The following is a 24,253-nucleotide window of genomic DNA, read 5'->3' as shown; positions in this document are numbered from 1 at the left end:
AAGTCCCTCAATGGAAATTAAAATGAACAATACATCAAGACAGTGTAGGATAAATATTAATACCAGAAAACTAGACCTTGAGGAAACCAAGGTCCCATATGAGAGAATAGGTGTTCAAAGAAAGCCTTGGACCTGTGTCCGAGAGGAGGCTGACCCTGAGCTGCACACAGAACTGCTCAAAGGCAGTACTGTTTGTGAAAGGCGAAGCTGGAAAACTCCTGCACATCAACAATGGGAACACATGAGGAAATCTGTCTGCCTCCATCATGGCTCTGAACTGGTGGGGGGAAAGGAAAGCCTTTTCTGAAAAACTGTGTTTAGTTATTCTTTCACACTGGGCTAAGTTTAAATGACACTGTCCATGGTATCTTGCAGAAAGAAATGCAAATCCTCTTTGAAGAAAAGGATCATCAACTCAGGTCCCTTCAGAATTGCACAGATTAATTTTAGCCAAACAATGTTCTCATATTAACAAATGAACATAAACCCAAGAAAGCAAGCCATCACGGCAAGGGTCAGCAGAAACACCAAAAACTGTAGACCCTCAAGACTTAATATATCAGACCCAACAGATACAACAAATAACAATGCATGAATGCCTAAAGAAATAAAAGATGGGATTTTATTTGAGAAAAGACCAATAATGATCCAAAATAACCAAAACAAAGTTGAAGAGGAAAGAAAACTAAATAGAACGGGCTAACTATCTTCTGTTGACCCCTCCAGATCCAGTCTTCCCACCCTTTCCCACCATGCTCTCGTCCCCCTATTTCTATCTGACCTGTATTTGTCATCACATTAATCATATCATGACTCCTGGCTTCTGATGGGGTATGGCCAATGTGGAGCACAGGCAGGAGAAAAAGAGGAGGGGAAGTGAGTCTAGGTATTATAACCTTGGCTCCTTCTCTGCGATGTCTCCAAGGCTGGCTGCACCTCTTGTCAGAAGGTCACAGAAGGTCATTGCTCTATACAGCCCTCCCTTCTTCCATTTTCCTGTCCCTCCCTGACAACTCTGTTGCTGTTATTCCTGAGTTTTTGTCTTCCTTGTGGTTCCCCTTTATCCTACCTAACCAGAATGAAAAGATAGATCACTACAAAGAAATGGCTATTAAACTGACAGCGAAATTCTCAATAGTAACAGTAAAAGCCAGAAACTGTGGAACAATATCTTCAAAGGGCTGAAAAACTGTCAACTTGGAATTGCATAACCCTATTATTCAATAGCAAGTCCAAAACAAAGGCAGCTCGAAATAAACAGAAACCAAGAGCATTTACTAGTAATAAACTCTCAATTATATTAAGTGTACTTACAAAACAGGAAAAGCTACAGGAAAAAATGTTAGAATGAGATAGTATAGTGAAGTGGCTGATTATAAGATCAATACACTCAAATCAATATTTCTATACACTATTAACAAACAGTAAGAAAATGTAGTGTTAAAAGAGATACCATTTTAAATAACGACAATAAAATTGAGGTGCCAAATAAAATTAACACAGGATAGAGAGGACATTTATAGAGCAAATGTTAAACTGTATTGAAAGACACTAAATAAGAGAGAGAATGTTCATGGATACAAAAATTATCATCAACATTTTAAGAGGTCATCCCTACCCAAACTGATCTAAGGATCTAGTGCAATTCCAATCAAAGAGAAGTATAGAGTAGGGAGACAGGGGCACAAGCATGTTCCATACATGTTTATAATATACAGACACTATATAGATTTATATGTACATAGGGTCTTTGCCCCCCAAAAAATATATACACACTTTAACAGCTGACAGCTCAATTTGGAAAATGAAATATATTTTAATAAACACTGCCTTTACAATTATTCAAAGTGTGTGTGTACTACATTTTGGTGGTCACCCTATATACACATTTTTATCCAAGCTATTTTATATTCAAAAATATTTAAGAAAAGAATTCAATATCAAGAAAAAATGAATTTTTTCAACAGAACAGTTAACACAAGCTGATACTGACAAATGATTAGGTAAAGAAAAGATAGAGAGCAACCTGTGAACTGTGCCGCAAAAGGTCTTAGTGGCCTTGGCAAAGGCAGTTTCACTGGAGCTGGGGTAGAGTCCAGACTATAATGAAATGGGGAAGTATAGTAAACGTTGAATATCTCTTCCAAGATGCTTGGCTCTCCCATGGAAGCAAAATGAAGGTAGCTACAGTGGAATATGCAGTAGAGAGGGTGTCCTTATTAACATATGAAAATCTTAAGCATGTTCATTGCTCATTGGAAGGAGTCAGAGGAGAAGTGAAGACCCAGGAAATAAAGAATGATGGCCATGTAGAGAGCCACCCCTGAGAATTCAGGAGGCCACACAGGAAAGAAGATAGGATGGGGACAAGATGCATGAGTGGTGGTGGGTTATTAAAGGTAATGCTTTTGTCAGCTTCTACTGTTATGGAAAACTAAGAGTTAAGAGGGCCTAGGATACATCCTTCCCCACCACCATTTTCCATTGCCTAATTTTAATGCTGGTAAATTCAAATGGATGAGCTGGAAAATCTCACTACTTCACAAAGACATTTACTCCACCAGATCCGGGCCACAAATTGCTCGGCTGTCCCATGTAGCAGAATCCTCAAGTGTAGAACCAAGGGTACGGCTTGGCATCAGGGGCTCTTTCTGACTCCACAAAAGTTGTTAGGAAGACAAGCTCTAAGGGGAAAATAAAGTAGTAAGACTGTGCAGCTCAGAGTGCCACTAAGAAAAGGAATTGTGAGTTGTCTGCTTTTGCATATTAAAGCATTAATCTCCCCATGGGGGAGCAGCTCCAGTAATTTCCCTGCAAATGTCTTCTACAAGGATTCACAAGGGTGAAGAAAGACTTCTCACTATCCATTAATTTAAAGAACATGGTTCATACAGATCCCCTCGTGCTTTCAATGAATTATGATCAGCCTAACAACACCAATTCCTCTAGTGTTTTTCAAAAAGCATTTTTTTTTCCCTCTTTCCAAGATTAAGCCTTATGCTGGGTGATCTGCAAATGAACCTCCCCATAGAGACCAGCCAACAAATCTGCAATGGTCACGCAGTGCTGGCTCGCGACACTGTCTTCCATCATGAGGATTCTTCCAAGAATGAGATTTGATGCATGTTTATCTTAATGAAGAGTTGTCACCCAGGATGTGCTCATTTTCTTCAAATATATTGTTCTTAACAGTGTGGGTAAAATCCCACGGTATCTGTAGCCACGGTACAAATAAACCCGAGCATCACTGGCACCATACAGTGTAAACAAATCTTTCCTAAAAACAAAATATATTTTGTGCTCAAGATTTATCTTCTAACACAGCAAGAGGCAAAACAATTGAGCCTGTACAATGGCTTTTCTACATTTAGCTTCCAACTTCTATAGATGGCTTTAACCCATGGATTTTACAGAGGTAAACATTTATTTCTGCTTATGTGGAATGTTCTGAGTAGAAAATTTAGTGACAGGTAAAACTTGTAAGTGTGCCCAATGCATGTACAATAACCGTGTAAATGAAGTGTATCGGATTCCACAGCTCTCGTGAAAAACACAGCAGATGTTTCTTTCCACCTATGATGATTTTTTTAGGCCACAAAAAAATTTGGCTAGAATGTTCAAAGTGCATAATTAAAGGTTTCCGATTGCAAGGCCATTTTATGCTCATAATCATCATAGGGTCTCCAGCTATTTTATACATATATAATATTTTTTCAGGATATATATCTTCTTCAACAGATTGGTCCAACCAGAGCTAAACAGCCAATTTTTTTCCCCAACTTAAAATAGAAACAAATGCAAAGGGAAGGATCCTTCCCTCAGATACCTGCATTGTTTTTAGCCAGCCTCCCTCCTGGATTGGAACAGTCACCTTCACCCTTCATGAGCACAACAGGGAGAGCACATGCTGCCCCCAGTACCAGGGCCGCAAGCCACCCACAGGGGGCAGTCATTTTCCTTTCCCTTCCATCGAAGCTCCAGAGAAGAACTCCCAACATGGGACTGGTACGCACATAAGGCTTCCTCTTACTTTTGCCGCTGATATTCAGTGAATCGGATTGCCAGGGTAGTGTCCTGAGTAGTGGGTGCTGAATGAATTGCTCAGAACCCTGGATCTACCACCTCCTAAATATGGAACTGGAGCATGTTACACTTCCTCTCTGTGCCTCAATTTTCTCACCTGTAAAATGGAATATCAGTCTGCCTCATACAATGGTGGGGAGTTAAAAAGTTAATACGAGTGAAGCAATCACGGTGTTCAAGAAAGACTAGGTATCGTTACTTTTATCAGAATAGATCAGGTGAGTTCCCCTGAGGATGCATTTTTCCCCCATTTAGCTTTTATTGCTGGTTCTGATGGATAAGACAGGGGTAATAAAGAACTCTGCAAATTACTCAGCCTCAAGAAGACAGAAGTTGACCCCACAGTTCTACAAATAGTTTGTAATTGTTTTCCATAGTCCTCCTGCCAAAGTGTGATAAACATTTCAGGGGTCATTTTTCAACAGGCTCTGATGCAGCAAAAATCCTCACTAAGGGAGAACCATATTCAAGGCAATGTGCTCAGCAAGTGCCTGACATATGGCAGGGCTTCGGCAATGTTTACTCCCTTCCCATTTCTTTCACTCTGTCCCTCACAACCCTCTAACTCATATGCATGAAGGAGCAAGCATATATGAGCACAACAGACATACAAGCATGCATGCACAAGTACACATACACATGTACACACACGAACACGCACACACACAACTCGCATGCACGCACTTTTTAAAGACCAGATTCTTCCCAGGTTTACAAAGAATTTAACTAACAGATTCAAGTTCTTCTAGGCCAGTGGTCGGCAAACTCATTAGTCAACAGAGCCAAATATCAACAGTACAATGATTGAAATTTCTTTTGAGGGCCAAATTTTTTAAACTTAAACTTCTTCTAATGCCACTTCTTCAAAATAGACTCACCCAGGCCGTGGTATTTTGTGGAAGAGCCACACTCAAGGGGCCAAAGAACCGCATGTGGCTCGCGAGCCGCAGTTTGCCGACCACGGTTCTAGGCTTTCATCAAGAAAGGACCATTTTTAGATCAACTATTTTATTGTATTATTTTCTGTCCTTTTCAAGCTCTAACTCCTTTACATGCCAACGGACCTTAAAAAACTGTGATTTTTCTCAGGTAAAATAAGAAAAATGTTGAGGTCTACCATGTCCCATGCATTCTACAGGACATTGGGTCCAAAAGATAAATTGGAAATGCTCCTCATTCTTGAGAAATTTGCAATCTAAGAGGAGAAAACCATATAAAACAAACAAAGACACAAAATAAAAATACAAAGTAAGCCAATGTCATATAAAAACACCAAAGCAAAATATTAAGAAATTATGGAGCTGATATAATTGTCAAACTATTATCTATAAGTCTAGACTTTACACACAGGGTTAGGCAAAAGTAGGTGTACAGTTGTTCATATGGAAAAAATAATACAATAATTAATAAATAATATAAGAACAAAAACTCTGTGCTTTGCATACTCTCGACTGTAGACCTACTTTTGCCCCACCCTGTATTTGTGTTCAGCAAAGGCACCTTCTCATTTTCCTTGACTGACCTTATCAATAAGTATATTTTTTCAAGTGAACTTACAAAATGCATCCATACTCAGAAAATACTATTTTATATCTACTTTATAAAATGGGATTTCATTTAAAATTTATTGTCAAAAGTTTAGAAGATACTATGTCTGATAACACATAACTCAATTCCTCATTCGCTCATATAATAAAAAGTATTAAGCATAGAAATGAAACAGCTTGAAGACTTACTATTCATTGAAGGCTAACTATGGCCGGACACCATGTGCTTCACATCCCTTATTACATTTAATCCTCAGAACATCTTTGCAAGGTGGGTGCTACTGAGCCGTTTACAGATAAGGAGGCTAGCCTAAAATTCATCCTAGTGGACTTGCACATTTCTTGCCTTTCCCCACAGATAACCCCCTTAGCCCTCCTCCATTTGGCATTAGGAAATAACTATATATTTGGATGAGAATCTGTATGAGGTTCTTACATTTCACAAAAGAGTATCAAGTCTATCATTCTGTTTTACTCAGGCTTTACACCATAAGAAGCCATAGAATATATTTAAACATAAACCCCGCCACAAAACATAGCACTGATGTGCATGTTGCTCATCTTTTACTGGAGCTTCGTTTTATGTAATAATATACATAAAGGATAGTTTGAAAAACATGTAATCCATTTAGTTTTTCTAGTTTAGAAGACATAAGCTCAAAAGCCTGCCACCCCAGGCAAATAACACACATAAGTAAAGTGGGTCAGTGGGAGGAGCAGAGATTGTCACCTTCTGAATAGATATACCTTGTCTAAGGACAGGTAAAGCCAATATTTTGTTTGTTTGTTTGTTTGTTTGTTTAATCCTCACCTGAGGATATCTTTTCATTGACTTTTTAGAGAGACTGGAAGAGAAGGGAAAGACAGAGAGAAATATTGGGGAGGAGCCTGCAACTGAGGTACATGCCCTTGACCAGAATCGAACCCGGACCCTTTGGTCTGCAGGCCGACGCTCTATCCACTGAACTAAACTGGCTAGGGCCCAATATTTTTATGTGTTTTCCTACTCTAAGACAGTTTAAATTCAATTTTTTAAACATGCCTATGTTTTTGGCATCTATTCTAGAAACTCTAGGTGAGTTCTATACAAAATATAGCAATTTCATTTTTGATACCTGGAGAGTCAATTGATTGTATTTGTAATTCAAAATGTTAACAAACCTGAATAAGTATATCTATTAAATATATTTGGACACCCACCCCCATCCAAGATGGATCTTTATAGTTGTTTATTTTATATTCAAAATTGTAATTGAGTCCTAAATGAGCATTCTGAATATAAGATAAAACAGAATAATAATTTTATTAGTGGTTGTCAATATTTTTAATACTCTACTTTTATGGCATAATTTTATAAGTCATTTTTATATACAATTCCACTTCATTCTCACTGTAAATCTATCAGGTAGTTATTATCTCTACTGAATAGATGAGATAACAGGCTCAGGTAGATTATAATGACTTTCTCAGAATTACATTAATCTAGATTTGGAAAAACAAAGACTTGTACCAGTATTTTTTTTAATAAATGTAACAGTGTTTATAATGGAATGCAATTGTGTCTAATGGTAGATTGTGTGAACCTAGAATGAAAAGCATATGTGTGAAAGAAAAGGGCCATACCAGTTTGGAGGGGCCCAGAGCACTTCTATATTGGGCCCCACCTCATCAGCTCAACCAGACTGTCTGGTGGGAACCTTGTAATATCAAATAATTGCTCAAATAATAGCTACATTTTTATCCAAGATCATGGGAAATGGGTAGTGATTTTAAATGTCGCAATATAGTTTTCAGATCTTACACTGAGTAGTATTCATATTATCAAATTTAACATTTAAGACATACTACCTTGAGTCAGGCTACTGAATATATCTTTTATATTATCATTAAACTGCTATAGAGACTCAATACCTTTATATGTGGTCTTACTATAAGCCATCACAAATCATCTTTAGAAGTAGGCAGGGAATAAATTATGAATAAATAAATATATACCTAAATAAAAAATACCTAGTTTCTGAGTCCAAATTCTGTAACATTTCCGAGGCGATAATTATTTGTATAATGTTCAAGTAACACTTTCATAACGCAAAACTGTCTCTTTTTTCTACTGAGTACAATAGATCAGTTGAAAACTTACCTACCACTCTCCCTGTACTTTCCAAATGTTTGGGGAAATTAGGTGACTAACGATCTCATTTGCCCAAGTTTCTCCTGGTATTAGCACTGAAACTCCTCCGTCCTGAGCAAACCCAGATTTTGATCATCCTACAATTGAGCATGAAACAATTAAACTAAAGCTCTTTGAAGGTGCCTTCTAGAACTAAGACTGTGTTTTTAATGATTTTTAAATCACTTTTTATATAATTAATGTTTATGTGTTGTAATCAGAAAACAGCAAAGTGATATAAGTCTGTATAAGTTAGAATTCCAAGTTAAATGTTGTGTGATTTAGAATCCCATTGCAATTTCCTCGCTGTGCACTGTCGACACTGGTCTGTCTTTTTCTCTGTCACACACTCTTTCTCACCATCATACCACCAAGAGGTTTTGAGAAGGAAATCTGAACAAGTGGAAGAAAAACTCTCTTAAGGCTTTGAGAGGATTTTCATCACTGCTAGTGCACTGTGGCTTCAGTCATTCAACTAAAATGAAATACGTAAACCTAAGCATGAAAATTAGAAAATCTTAAAAACAAATTCTAAGCTTTTCATTTGTTTTCATGTGTTGTTGAGATCAATTATCTAGCCTTTGAAATGGAAAGTGGGTGTTAGTAGAATCTGACACATGACCCATCCATGGGTAGGTTCTTCTTGTCTTGGACAAGGAAATGAGCATGGTTCTTACCACATCCCAATACTTGTAACTCAAATGAAACTTACATATACTACACAAAGGAACCACCCTTGAAAATACTACAACTGGAATTGGAAGGTGGGGATGAGTAGGCCTGAAGAGCCCCACACACAATGCTTCTCCTACTTACCTAGTTGCAGTTTCCTGAGACAGGGCACCAGCAGAGGTAGGGACCATTAGCCTGAATAAGCAAGTCTCAGCTTCAGGGAAACCTAGAGGACTTCTGTTAATAAAAGCAAGGCTTTCTCTTCTGCGTGATTCCAATAAGCAGACTGTGTTTATAAACCAGGGTCAATGGAAGAGAGCTGGAGTATGTTGTTGTGGAGCATTTAAGAAAGACATAAGCAAATTATGTGTATGAAAATATTTCTGGATTTTCATTTTTTAAATCTCTCTAACTGGAGTACAGACTCAAATAAATAAGCTATAGCTTCAGGCTAGTTACCCAACCCTGTCACTCCATTGTAATGGGCCAAAAGTGATTATCTCATGGGTAATTGTGTCAGATTTGACAACTGGAAACCAAATATCAAACTGAGCTGCACTGTATTTTGTTGATATACAAAGTAATACATATTTTTGGACAATTTTATGACATCTCATTACTGAGCTGTTGAAGAGAATAAACTATTACATATATATGTGTATACATACACATATATACATATATATGTTTTCAATATTTATACTGAGTGTATCTTCTTAGGCTAATTTAAGGAAAATAACTTAAAATAAATATATTTTAGAGCAAGGCTGTACCCAGTAATGGGAAAGAGAACCCTTCAGGTATCCTGCAATAGAGAAGGCCATTCATATGCAAAAGCCACTGTTCTGACAATGAGATGCTATTAGGCCTAACATGTAAACCTGAATGAGCAAAGCAAATGCGGGCCCATGGTGCACAGGGCATGCTGCAGAATTCCCTGGTCAGTTCATAAGAGTGAATCGTGAAAAAGGAAAATGTTTTGGCAATAACTGATGTCTAACATAGGGCCTTATGGGATAGCATGAAAAATCCCCTAAATCAAAACTTTACTGAGAGACACACCAGGCTTCTGGATAATGAGACTAAATCTTGTAAAGCTGCCAATTCTGCTCAATTCTATTTGTACACTCAATGAAATTTCAATTAAAGTACAAAAATATTTTGAGGGTAGTTTTACCAAATTTTCTAAAATGAGTCTAGAAGAAATATCAGTGAGAATGTTTTTAAAACTACACACAAACACAAAGAAAATCAACTAGAAGAAGCTACCATTCCTACCATATATTAAGCAAATAACAACATTTAATCCTGTGTGATATTAATAAAAGAACTGATAGAACACGAGAATGAAATAAGTATACCAGAACCCAAAGCCCACCCAATGGGAAGGAGGGATGGAGACAGGGAAAAAGAGAGGAATGAAAGTGCATGTTTACCTCTAAATAAGATAATATATTCAATGATGTGGTAGAGTCACAAATAACTGGAATTTGAATGGATTATTCAAAAACTGCTGCTGGAAAATGCTTAATATTTTTAGGAGGGAAATCAATTTAACTCTTATCTCATACCATACACCAAAACAATGTTGAGTGGACAAGAGAGAAAATAAAATCATTACAGAATTCGATGAAAATTGTTTTCAGGGAAGAATAATTTAGGTAAATTTTAATCTTTTCTATGAATGAGAAAGTATTTAAGCAAAAAAGCAATGGAAGAAATATGACATTCAACTTAATTACACATAGTTTTCAACTTCTATATGTGAAAAATAATTTAAAAAACAATATAGATAACAAATGACAAAGGGGACTGTATCCCTAATATTTAAAGGACACTAACATTCATGGAAAAAACCAAGGTCCCAATATACAACCAGACTAAACATATGAATTAATATTTAAAAATGAAGTACAAATTAAAATAAGCATTTCAAAAATGTTCAGCCTCGCCTAATCAAATAATAGTAGAACACAGTACTTTAAAACCTAGATTTTAAAGTAAAATCAATCTTGGTCCAAGACCCAATTCTACCACTTACCAGTTGTGTGACCTTCGGGGAGTCACACACCCTCTCAAAAAATGTTTCCTAACCTTTAAGACAGGATGATGTTATTGTCCTCCTCTTACGGCTGTTGCAAAGACTAAATGAGATAATAGAGATAAAGGTCTTGTATGATGGGTGATCTATAGGAGGTGTTCAACAAGCGTTATTGTTGTTGATGATGATGATGTTATTGTTTTGACGTTGTTACAATTATCTTCACTTTTCCAATTAGCAAACATTCGTAAAAAATAATATCCCTCAATTTTGGTGAGGATGGAGTTATGATTTATATACTTCCAGGGAGAATAAAAATGAGTGCAATCTTTCTTGAAAAAAAAAAAAAAAAGGTTCACACTCTTATACACTCTTTATTCAGAATACTACTTCTAGGAATCACTCCTAAAAAAAAAAAAACAACAGGAAATATACAGACAAAGACTATCAGAAAATGGGGTCATACAAAAAAACATTTATCGCAATGTACTAACAGAAACAAATGCCAAGAATATAAAAATCTAAGTTGAGAAGATGGCTAAACAAGTGAAAACGGTTCATATGCCTAACTACCAGATAGCAACAAAAAAGGTTAGAGAAGTGATCACATGCATGGAAAAAGTGGCTTTCTTTTTTATTCATGGCTGTAAACTGGAACAGAGTTTAGCATACTACCTTTCACATAGTAGGTGCTCAGTCAATATGTAAACTGAATTGAACAACAGAATTCTAAGTCAACAAAATCAGAACTCTTGTTTTCACACACACACACACACACACACACACACACACACACACACACTATAGCCTCAACTTTTGTAAAAGAATCCCAGGAAATCTTAGAAGGAAATATGATAAAACGCTAACAATATTGTCTTTGGGTGATTTTTTTTTCTTCCTCATTAGACTTTTCTCCCACTTGCCAATTTTTTTTCAATGAAGATTTATTACATTTATAATTAGGAAAAATGAGTAGGGGAAAAAAAGAATGAAAGAAATCAACTGGAAGCCAACTGGCTCACTTCTTTCTCATTACACAGGACTCAGTATGCACCATTCTTCACTCTCACCCAAATGCAAAATGGGGAATGAGAATGTAAGTAACATGAATAGATTTGGGAGGCAGTCTTTAAACCTTAGCCCGGGAAAGAAAACATTATAGTAAGTTTCAAAAAAAAGTCATAAACCCATGTGTCTAATACTAAGAAAATTATACAGGGGCTTTGCTCCTTGTATAATTTTTACATATAAAAATGTAGTGTGGCGTCAATCCTTTAGATACAAATGACTTGTTTTCTCTACAACTGAATTCTCTTATCACATAACTCTATAAAGATTTATACATAGTGGTTACTGTCAATTTTTTCTGAAATCTGAAAAAAAAATTCTACTCCTTTGAAATTTCAACTCTACACAAAACATAAAAGGTCTATTTTAAGAGATCTGTGACATTCTCAAAGGGAAGAACCAAACAAGTTGTCAAATTCCCAAATTCTCAAACACACTCACCAGGAACAATTAGCCCTAGAAAATGAAGTGCTATGTCACCTAGAGCATAAAATCTCCTTCAGGTGTGACAGCTGGGCCACTGCCTGGGCTCATGCATTGAAAGGCCAGTTTTCAAGACTGTGATTTAAGTTCATACCTCAGCAAAATTATAGACTACTACATGATGTGTACCTTTAAGACAGATGGTAAAATCATGACTCATGCAAGCTAAATTCTTATATGCCAAGGGTCTGTTATGTCTACAACATCTGTAGAAGTAAAGTTATATAAGAGAATTGTGGTGGTCAGGTATGCAGACAGTTAATACCTGTTCTAACCTAAAAAGCCTAATGCGGTCATTGGTTTAAAGTAGATACTAACTACCTAATGTGTTCCAGGAACCTTCCTGCACAATTCTGTTGATTAAAAAAATATGACATAGAATGTAAACTGAAATTCAATCCTTAATTATATAAAATCACCATATATTCCAGGAACAAATTCAAGTGCTTAATTTACCTAATGCCAAGATTTTTGACTTTTTAAATGAAATATTTAGTGTTTATATTGTAGTCATTATTTTTAAACCTGCCTTTCATATAAAACCTATTTTTGTAAATAACAACTTCATACATGTATTTCCTTTGGTATAACTGCTAGGATTTGCTTCCAAAATTTCAGGGAGGAGAAAGTGAGTGGGATTGTGGATAAAACAAAAATGGCCATAATTTGTGAGGCGAACGTGATAACCACTACACTACAGAAACAAAAATGGCCATAATTTGACAACTATGGAACTGGGAATTCATTTTACCATTCTATTTTTTTTATTATGCTTAAATTTTTACATAGTAAAAAGTTCTCGGTAAAGACGTGTATTTCTCAATTAGGCCCATTTAAGTTGGTTAACTTTTCACTTCATCTCCATTCCTGCAGCAGCCACATTCAGTGAACATGGTTGAAATGCCTACCATACTGATCTTGAAGGAGGTTCCAATAAGGTGTCTAGACAATGCAGAGTTCCCATTCTGGTGCACAGATGATGGAATACATTGATTAACTCTACCATAACCCATAATTTAATCATCCAGCCAAAGATAGGGATGCCTACATCCAGATTAACCAAGAAAAAGTGATTTAGATAAATTCAGCTATCATAATTACCAGAAAATTATAGCATGACATGGCTAATCCCATTCGGTCATGGTGGTGGCCAGGCCATCACTATCACAGAGCACATTAGGGGATCTGCAGAAGCGTCAGTGAGACTATCTGCACTTTTTTTTTTTTTTTTTTTTGCATTGTCCCAAGGGCAATAGAGAAAAATGAACAATTACAGCCTTCAACTCCTAGAAAGAATTCGATCAGCCTGTGTAATGACAGGATTAGGGTTAAAGTGCAAATGGTTCATACAATATCTATTGTAGAATGACCATATTTTTTTTCTGTCATCTCTTAATTTTCCCTTTCCCTTTCTCTTAACCTAGTCATAATCAGAATTTTGGCACATTTAAGTCAATTTATTCCTAACAATTCCTCAAATAAACAGATCCTGCATAAAAGCAGAGTATATTAACCATTACAATCGAATCTTCAAAGTATTACGAACAACAGCTCTTCTGAATATACTGCTAAGGATTTAGCTGCCTGTTGATCTTGATGTCATTAGCTCACTCAGGATATAAATAAATTTGGTTTAAAAGAAAAAGCTTTAATAATGAATATATTGCAATTAAAATGACCCAAGGCTACTGAGTATTGCACACTGCCACCTAGTGCAAACCATCTCTAAGTCCAAATGCACACTGGACACCTTGCGGAAAGTAGGAATGCTCTATTTTAAAGCGAATTTATCCAGAAAGATCGGAAACATGTTTATTCATAATTGCTTCAATATAAGAAGACTATTGGAATTACATAAAAAAAATTTTAAGGGTGATATATTTTAATGCGGGGCATCAACTATGCAATATATTTTGTTAGGAACGTGATGTATGCCAATGCTCTAAGTGGAATATGTGGTTATCTAGCAAGTTTGGCATATGAAGATGCTAAATAGGATATTAAATAATCAATAATGACACTTCCAAGCTTTCTTGAGAGCATAGCTATAATCTCCCCTCATCTACAGGCTATAATAATTTCAATTTCAGATGCCACTGGTTTTATGTTTTACTTTATTTTCCCAGCAGCGAATAATTTTTGTGTTTTGGTTGTGCTAATCACTAGAACTCATCTCTGATCTTTTGACTTTTAGAAAAGTAAATCCCCATGAAAATGAAGTGAGAATTATTTGAAAGAATGGATTAAGGAAAGAATTGACTTTGCTATGGTTAGGGAGTACATTTTATTTGCTTCATTGTATTCTGCAATGGTAGTTCCCAGCTTGGTCTACTTAATGCACTATAACTACCTGTTTTAAGAACTAAGGTGAAAGGTGAAAGACTCATATGTCTGTCAATTAAGTTTTTCAAAATGAAAAGTATTAAAAGGATTCCCTTTCAATCACTGCATAGTTTTAAAAGTCATGCTCCCTTTGAGAAACACAAATCTCAGGTTCTCCTTTTAAAAACTTAAAATTTATAAATAAGTGGTATATTTAAAACAGCTAATACATAAAAATTTTTATGAATTATATTTTTATTTTTATCCTAGATACTTTTCATTATTGTTGTTATGTCAATAATTCAAAATCAGCATGAGTATCAAGGCTGCCTCTACATCCCACAAACTTTTTCATTCCTGGAAATGTGGAAAATCAAGAACATTATTCAATAATTTCAACATTAGGCCTGTTGCACTGTTTCATTTTAATAACCAGAAGGGCAGGTAAAAATAGATAGATAGATGATAGATAGATAGATAGATAGATAGATAGATAGATAGACAGATGATAGACAGACAGATAGATGATAGACAAATGGATGAGAAGGAGGAAGGGAGGGAGAGAGGGAGGTTGGGTTTGTTTCTCATTTAAGGGACGTGTTGCCTCCATTCCCTTGAGTTCATTAATTTAGAAAATTCCCAAAGGAATCTCAGATCAAAGCCACGTGATCTAGAAAACTTCTCAAGATTTCCTTTAATCAGCTTAACCAAATGACTGCTGCCAAATCTATTTCACTTAGTGCTGCTTCGGGCTATTTGGAAGCCCCACCACACAATTAGGACACCTAGTTGGTATGGCTGCCCAATGCCGAAGACAGAACTTACTCACAATATTGCCATTTCAGAAACTCAGTTTGGAAAACATGATTTACAAACACATATGATATTGAAATCCAACTCTTCACCCTTTGTTGGGATTACATCTATCATAACAGCTCAATGTTCAGTCAAATTACAAAGTCAGTTGTAAAAAAGTCTAAAGTTACTACACTCCTAGATATGTCATTGGCCTTATGGTATAACATCTATAGCAAGATACTTCTAGTAAGTAAGATTACAACTGTGCCTTATATAAGAAAAATCTCACTGCAGTTTCAGATATATATATATATATATATATATATATATATATATATATATACACAGTATAGCTATAATAATAAAATTTCATAAGCATTTTTAAAATGCTCCCTTTAACCTACACAGTAGTAAAAATATATAAAGTAAATGAACAGCCGGCCAGTGTAGCTCAGTGGTTGAGCCTCGACCCCATGAACCAAGAGGTCGCTGGTTCAATTCTAGGTGAGGGCACATGCTCAGGTTGCAGGCTCAATCCCCAGTAGGGGGCATGCAGGAGGCTCAATCCCCAGTAGGGGGCATGCAGGAGGCAGCCAATCAATGTTTCTGTCTCATTGATGTTTCTATCTCTCTATCCCTCTTCCTCTCTCTCTAAAACAAATCAATAAAAACATTTTTTTAAAAAAAGAACAAAGAAGTCTTGATTCAAATGAAAATTGTGCCTGAGGCTCTACAGATTCCTTAAAATGTTCTCAAATATCTTAATGTGGTTTCCAGGTATACATTGGATGTAAAGTTTGGGAAAACAAAGGCGATGTGCCTCTTGCATACCAACGTGCAATCATAGCATCACTGGACTTCTTTAAAAATAAATGCTTAAACTGAAATGATTTGTCTAATAACCTCTTTTCTTTAGCCTGAATATGAAAGCGTGTGTATTTATGAGTGTGTCCTAAGGATCTCCATAAACAAGGATTTCTAACGCAACATAAACAAGTAGTAACAAAAGGGTCTATGAAGCAGATTGCCAGGGCTGTTGAACAATGAAGGTACAGAATACAGAAGAAACAGAGAGATTCAGCTTTCAACTGACATTAACATGTTAACTTGAGATTATTTAAAACAGCACATTTCTATCTATTAATATCCCCATGGTTACGAAAGACAAGAATGTATTCCATACAGATTATAAAAATCGTATTTGTATATGTAATATGAGTACTGGCTGGGGATTGTGCACTGTGAAATAAGAAAATGTAATAGATGTTCAGTAAGCATTTTACTCACTAATTACGACTTTGTAATTTTTGTAACTTTGTAATCTCAGATGTCAGGTACTTACCTGGAAATTGACATCTACTTGGTTGCTAAGAGATATGAGATCAATTTGCACTTTTTTCTCTGTCTTTAGGAGAATTGCCCTCTTGGGTTTTGCTCAAAGTAGAGAAAGTTAACTGTTACCCAAGTGGGGATTTATATTACTTGTACTAAAAGAAACATTTTCAGAAGAAAAATGAATTACTTTCAATCTGCACAATTTAGAACAAATATCTGGCTTTTCCCTAAGCATAATAATTTTCCATCGCACACAACTAAAACATAATAGCATTATTTTATAATCAAATTTTTAACAGATGAGTCTATGTTATGCATATTTTGAAAAAAAATCTTATGAGAAATGAAGTCCTTCAGTCAATTTGCATCCCCAAAGTGAAGCTCAAACCCAACATTTTAAAAGCATTTTCTGCACGTGTGCTTCTTTAAACAGCAGCGGGGACTAGACTAAACTTTGTCTACCTGGGTTTTCTTGTATTTTGTCAAAGCTTCAAAAAAGCAAAATGCGGTTATAAATATGTACATCCTAATTGGTTGTTAGTGTATCACAAACGTAAATACTGATCTGCCTAATCATAGAGAATGTTCTCCTAAAGTAAGAGCAGCATTCCAATCAGCACATATGTTTCCTAATGACACTGAGCATCCAGGCTGTCTTCACATGCACGTTTCATAACCTCTCAAGGACAACCTTCTAAATCACATTTTAAAGAAGTACGCAGGAAAAGCATTCCATTGCAGTAGCATTGTGTATTACTCCAAACCCAAGCGATTCCATTTTTATCCCCCAGGTACTTATTACAAAGCCCTGGACCATTTCTTCTGAATTCATGTCAACGCCTTCCCGGGGCAGATCGCAAAGGAGCACAAGGTAATGCATTTCTTTGTCTACTGAGACGATGACCCCTTGCCCAGTCCCCTTTTCACTCAACTTCTTGCACACCGTCAACCAGCTGCCCCGCTGGTGAATCCTCGCGCCTTATATGCTGCTTTAGCATCATGTCAAACTAGTGACCATCGCTGGTCCAGAACCCACTCGGAAGACTCCCGTTACAAGCAAGGTCTCTGAACTGTAGCTGCACAACTACAAAAGGGCTCTCTAGTGCCCATCTTGAGGGGGAGAAGATGGATTTATCCTGCTGTCTAGGCTTTTACCTATTTTCCAGAACCACGCCTTTTCCAACAAGTCCTGCCATACTGAGAGGAAGAAGATAAGCGAAATGTGACACCTGGAGTCATAAAATGTAATGACCTCAAATAACACCCCAGAAAGAGGGAGGAAACCTGTTCCCCAGAAGGAAAAGAAAAAAAAAAAAAAACAGGCAAAGGAGCGAAGCTGCATCTTTAAAGCAAGAGTAGTAACAGAAAACCCTCCCGGGGCTGCTTCCAGTTAAGTTTTTGCAGCAGCAGCAGCAGCACAAACCTAATCAATATGCACATCCTCACTCTTCTACAACCTCCAGCCCCCAAACAGAAACTGCCTGTCCCTCTCCACGGGCGGGGAGCGGGGAGGGGTGGGGGGGGGCGGGCACACGCAGAAACACCACCCAAAGGAGGCGATATCAGAGGCGTGGGGAAGGGCAAAAACAGGTCTTTGTGGCTCCAGCATCCTCTTTTAAGTCCCAGCTCCCAGCCCGAAAGTCCGCGCAGGAACCAACCCCTAGCTTCTAGCTGGACCTCCTCGGGCCTGGGCCTTCCAGCCAGAGGTGCCCGGAGAGCTGGCCGCGCAGTTTTCCAACTCCAACCCAGCCCGCCCGCCCCTCGCCCCCCGCGGCCTCACTCCAAGGCCCTCGATTTCCAGCCCCTCAGTGAGAGCTCTCGGAGGTAGGACAAGTGATGCTTGGTGGCTCAGAGCAGACGTGCCTGGCTTCTCTGCTGGAATGAGTTGCTGGGGGTGGGGTGGGGTGGGGTGGGGTGGTCACGGAGAGGAAAACCCTGGACTTGGGGCAACTAAAACCTCAATATCAGTGACCCTCACTCCCACCCCCACCCCTGACCCTCGCCTTAATGAAGAGACGAGGCGGGAGGGCGGGCGGCGGCAGCTTTGCTGCCGGGATGAGGCTGAGAGCGAGCCGGAGGCCAGCGCAGGTGTCCCAAAGGGACCGCACAGGTGGGCGCAGCCTTGGAAGGTCGGCGAGGCCAGAGCTCAGAGTTAGCGGGGCCCGGGGTGTGAGTGGGTGGGTCGGGGTGACCAGGCGCGCTGGCCCGGCCGAGGGGCGCTCAGCGAGAGGGTCATCTCGACAACAGGGTTACCCAGCCTCCGAGGAAACACGCACTGCCTACCCCTTGGGCGACAGGGCTGGAGGGGCTACCGGGGCTGCAAGACCGAGAAACTTGATGCAAAACAACACAGGCTCCCCGCGCCAGGACGTATCCCCGCGCTCGCGGCCCGGCCCCAACGATTCCTGCATCCCCCACAGTCCTCCCCCCACACCCCCTGCACCCTGCAAAGCCCCAGCGAGCCCTCGGGTCCCGGCGGGTCCTTACCTCTCCCGGAGGCGGAGTGGGGGGCGGCGGCAGCAGCAGACACTTGGAGCCCGACTTTCCGGCGTTCCCGGGGAGCGTGTGCGCGCCGAGCGGAGCCGCGACCTGCTATTTATAGAGCGGAGCCCGGCTCCCGGGGCTGCGAACCCGGAGGCTGCGGGCGGCGCAGGGCGCGGGCCGCGGCTGCCAGAGGCTGCGAGGCTCCCGCCACTCCCTCGGGCTCCCGCTCTCGCCGCGCTCCCCGCTCGCTCCCCGCCCGCCCCGCCGCGCGCGCCCCAGAGAAGTTGTCACCGGCGCGGCCGCCTCTCCCGCGGCTCACACGCCCCCTGGCACCGCCGCTACTTTCTCCCCTACCCCCTCCCTCCCGGCCCCCTCCCTCCCCCGCTGCACGTTCCTAGCGGCCTCCTCCCAATGTCACCGGCGGCCGAGTAGAGGCTGCTGCCTCCCCGCTCCCAGGGGAGCGGAGTTGGCGCCCCAGCCGCCTAGCCGAAGGGACCCAAACACGCGCGCTCCGTGCGCCGACCGCACTCCCCTGACCCTCTGCTAGGCCCTCCGCGTGCGGGGAAGGGGGCCCAGCCCGGGCTGGGAGAGCACCGCTGCGGAGTGGGGGCGAGGGGGTGACCCGAGACCCCACTCACTCTGCGGCCGGGGCGGGGAAAACCACGGGGTTCTGTAAGGGCGGGAGGAGGGCACAGGCGGCGTCCACCTAGACCCGGGAGGGGGTTGAGGCCGGGGTGCAGGGGAGCAGTGTCCCCAGTTCCTCGGCCCTCTGCCTGCCACCGCCCTGGGACACGTCTCCCTAGCCACTCGTTCTCCGCGGGGATAAGCCTGCAAGGGAAGACCTGGCGCCGGCTCAGCGCAGCCCACGGCCACCCACCGCCACCCCCAGGTCCTGGCTGAGGACTGGGGCCCAGCCGATCCCAACAAGCGTGCGCGCCTTTGGCAGCGCGAGTGCGTGGGACAAATTGCACTCTGCGTGTTTAGAGTGTCAGGAAAACGGGGTACGTAATCACACAGTCTGAATGGAGGCTGAAACTCCCCCACTTCCTCGCAAACAGCCCACAGAGGAAAGGCAAGCAGCCGGATTATTCCGGGCTCTAGGGTGTGGGGCAAAAGAGCGTCCCCATCTGCGCCTTACAGGTGCCACCTGGCGGTTCTCTCGGAGAGCTTTTAACAGGGCGGCTCAAGGATCATGCAGAGCACCGGTCCACAGAGGCACCCTCAGCCTTTCCCTCCTGAGGGCTCCTAGAAATTCGTATTTTAAATAAAAGGGTGATCTTGCTAGTATACACGGGCTACCTTTGCCATGCAGAGAGACTGGAATCCCCAAATGAGGATGGTGAAGTGGATTTGGGTTAAGTCTGTATTGACAGTTACCCAAAATGGGAAGCTGTAGCTGTCCCCCAGCTGTCACCCCTGCTGTCACTTCCTGGATCTAGGCATCCATTCCCTCCAAACATTTAACTGCCACTAGGTTAGAAGCTTTATCAATGAGTGCAGAGGCTTTGGCTTTTTTGTTTTCCCATCAGGCTTCCTCAGAGATTGGAGCAATGCCTGACATGCTGTCGTTTCCATAAATGTTTATAGAACGAATTAGCAAACACTATGGGCCAGTGACTGTGCTTGTCCCGTTTTCTCCCCTAGTTCCTGAAGCCCTTCCTTTTCCTTCTCTTCAGGCTGGTTCTGCTGCTCTCAGCCACCATCGCGGGTGAGCTACATGGAGAGGAGGAGGGTGAGTGACAACCAGTCCATGCAGGACTGTGGGCAGGTGGATCCCACTTGAGAAGCCCCTTGGGCAGATGTCTCCTCCATGGGGCAGCGCTGACGAACCCATTTTGGAAAAACACCCATCATGCTTGGGGCTTGAAACAATGGATAAATCCTGTTTGTAGAGGTCTATCAAGATTATACAACTTTCTCATTGGACAAGCGTTTCAGACTTTTCTTTATATATATTTTATTGATTTTAGAGAGGGAGACAGAGAGAGAGAGAAACATCAATGATGAGAATCATTGATCGGCTCCCTCCTGCATGCCCCACACTGGGTATTAAGCCCTCAAACCGGGCATGTGCCCTAACCAGGAATTGAACCGTGACACCCTGGTTCATAGGTTGACACTCAACCACTGAACCACGCCGGCTGGGCTGTTTCAGCCTTTTCTTAAAAATATAAGATTGAAAGAATATTAGAACATCACAGCCCTAGCTGGTTTGGCTCTGTGGATAGAGCCTCAGCCTGAGAACTAAAGGGTCCAGAGTTTGATTCCAATAAGGGCACGTGCCCAGGTTGCAGGCTCAATCCCCAGTAGGGGGCATGCGAAAGGCAGCCAATCAATGATTCTCTCTCATCATTGATGTTTCTGTCTCTTTCTCCCTTCCTCTCTGAAATCAATAAAAATTTAATTAATTTTTTAAATTGTGGGGTTTTTTTAAGAGAACATCACAGTGCCAGACCTTTGCCACTACAATGAAAAGCTGTTTTGCCCATATCTGTCCTCTAACTTTAAATGTGTGTGTGTGTGTGTGTTTATGAAGACTGCCACAGTGCTGTAATAAGCCATTTCTTCTAAAAGACAGAGTTATAAAAGATACAGCTACTGTCCTAACACTCAACGTGAGATACCAAGAAAACCCTCTTAAAATTAAAATCCAGACATTATGTTGATCAAGACCTTTTCCAGGAATGCTGAGGAAAATGTGATGTGCCTACGTGTATCATCTAGGAAGTTTGAATTCGGTTGGTGGGGGGGAGTGGATAAGAGGGAGGGAAGGATATGAATCAGATGCATGTACCGCGTGGTATTTTAAAAATCCATCTATCACCTGGTATTTACCTTTTTTAGTTATTTGGCAGAGTTTTCCTTGAATAAGCCTAGAGGATTCAGATGTTTCTGTGGTTTATTAAACTCATTCAGCATCCATTTTTACAAACCTAAGCTTTTAGTCGTGTGTGCCCCCAACACATAACTCCATTTGCCAAAGAAGGACAGAATATTTTTCATTTCCTTCTGAAACATCTTTGTGGGGCCAGAAGCCAAAGGTGATTCCCACTAGTTACCTTGCTGTCTAAAGCACTAAAATCAAGCCTGGATCTGCAGCACTGGCGTTACACCCTCCTTGTCAGTGAAATAGCTCATACTTTTTCGTGGTAGATTCATTGTTCCTGGAGAGTTTTATTTCAGGTGAGATTGCTATGGCATAAGGAGGACTCAACGCTTTTATGATCCTTCACTACTAAAAATCTCTTCTAAAATATAGCATCAAGTATGACATAGGCACTTTTTTATTCCACAGTTGTTCATTTATATTAACAATAACTTTGTAGATCAAGTCATTGCTTCCATCCCAGTTTTTAAGAATTTAATATTGGAAGAATTAAGCTTTGATATGCATACCTTACGATTACCACTTGCTTGTGTATGTGTGTATTCATATTAATGGGAGATGTTCTTAGTAAACTGAAGAAAGAGGAGTAAATTATTGTATAGGTACCTACCTGGCTGTCCCTGGAATTCAAGAACAGGAATGCAGCTGGGTATCAATGACAACTTGAAAATAGGGACATGCCATTGGACTTTCTCTCTCCCTTTCCCCACTACAATAACTGCTCTGTCCTTTCTCTCTCCCACCTCTTGCTCTCACTCTCGCTCACTCCCATACAGACTGTCTGCTTCTCTACTGTGCACTGAGTTGCATGGTTACTAACAGCTCTTGAACTTCATAATCTGTGGGCCAGTTCCAAATTTTCAAAGGGGCCAGAGCTGTCAAACTTCTGTCCAGACAACCAGGGCATGGAGGTGAAGCTGTATTTTCAGAGCAGCTCCTGTCGTAAGCAGGTGGATAGTGGTGGTACACTGAGGCAGGGGGAAGGGATAAAAACGCCCAGAATGTGGGGAGGAAGGTAGGTCATTCCTGACCACTGGTGTCTCCGAATCCTTGTTCTGTGAATACCAGTACGAAAGGCAGAGGGGACATGGAGGAGAAACCTAAGGGGCAATGGCGACGCTGTGTGTGTGAGCCCATGTGCATGTTTAAATGAGGTCTGGGGTAGAATGCCCCTGGCTGAGGGTGGTGCCCTGAGATGACTTTTCCCAGCCCAAATAATAATATGATTTTCTGATCTCTCAACATGGGATTGGATGAGCATGAAGAAGGAATCAAGTATTCACAGACAGTTTACTTTAGCTTCATTTTTCATGGCAAACTAAATAAGAGATTTTTTTAAGCTAAGGAAATGAGTGTGATACCATTTACATTTATTGAAGATAAACATTCTGTTCTCATTTACATAATAGTTACATTTCTAAAATGTATATAAATTATATATTTGAAAGTGAATCATTTTCTAAAATAATAGGGTAGTGAATCGTAACATTGTTGTGGTCATCAACCCCTTGGAGAATTTGAAGAGAGCTATGGACTCTTCCCAGAAAAAAAAAACAGAGACGAGCAGATGCACATACATTTATGGTAGGATAATATATATATGACATATTTACTTGAGATCTGGAACTTCCAACATCATGTTTCTTTTGTCTTCTCCAATCACTCCCACTTGAACAAGTAGAACAAGGACTATAGATTCTTGAACAAAAGATTCAAAATGCTAAGTAGGTTAAAGCCAAAAATTTGGTGAGAGCAGAAGTGCCGGAGCATATATGAACCTGGGGAACAGGTTCCCTCCTACCACCCCTGCCCAGAATGAGATATAAATGAACTATGGGTAAGAAGACAAAGCCCTTTGAAGGACAGGAGAAAGTTGCAATGTCGGGAAGGATGCTGTATTTGTTTGCTAGGACTATCAGAACAAAATACCTTAGACTGGGTAGCATAAACCAGAAATGTATTCCTCACAGTTCTAGAGACTGGACGTCCTTTACCTATGACTCAAATTTTGTCTCAGAGCTATTTGTCAACATCTGTGAAAGCTAACATGCCTCTGAAGAATCTGGCTAAGGTCTGTGCCAGCTGAGAAGAAATTTTTCCAGAGATCTTGGAATGGAAACTCTCGCAAACCCCCTTCCTCTAACTCCCAGTTTATCTTTCCAATTATCTTTCCTAATCAATCTCACAAGCATTCATTGAGCACCTAGTATTTACCAGGAATTGTGCTGATATCTGGGAATAAAAAGGTGAAGGCAGCATTAACTTTATCTTCAGAGAGCACATCATTTAGAGTTGATTTTCCTAAACATATCATTTACTATTTAGTTACTACTCAATTTACTTCAACATTACATTTAATGAAT

The 24,253-nt window shown here is 40.2% G+C and overlaps 1 protein-coding gene across 1 annotated transcript in view; it reads right to left on the bottom strand.

The window, feature by feature from the left end:
* Nucleotides 1–19,259, bottom strand: part of INPP4B (inositol polyphosphate-4-phosphatase type II B) — a 562,110-nt gene extending 542,851 nt beyond the window's left edge. Inside the window, exon 1 of the mRNA XM_008143795.3 lies at nucleotides 19,007–19,259. The gene's annotated coding sequence lies outside the window, so the exon portion shown is untranslated. The remainder of the gene's footprint in view (nucleotides 1–19,006) is intronic.
* Nucleotides 19,260–24,253: the final 4,994 nt, after the last annotated feature.

The sequence above is a fragment of the Eptesicus fuscus genome, chromosome 6, assembly GCF_027574615.1.
Source record: "Eptesicus fuscus isolate TK198812 chromosome 6, DD_ASM_mEF_20220401, whole genome shotgun sequence".
Classification (NCBI taxonomy): Eukaryota; Metazoa; Chordata; class Mammalia; order Chiroptera; family Vespertilionidae; genus Eptesicus; species Eptesicus fuscus.
Note: the sequence above shows the minus strand (reverse complement) of the source record. Positions and strands in the feature narration are given on the sequence as shown.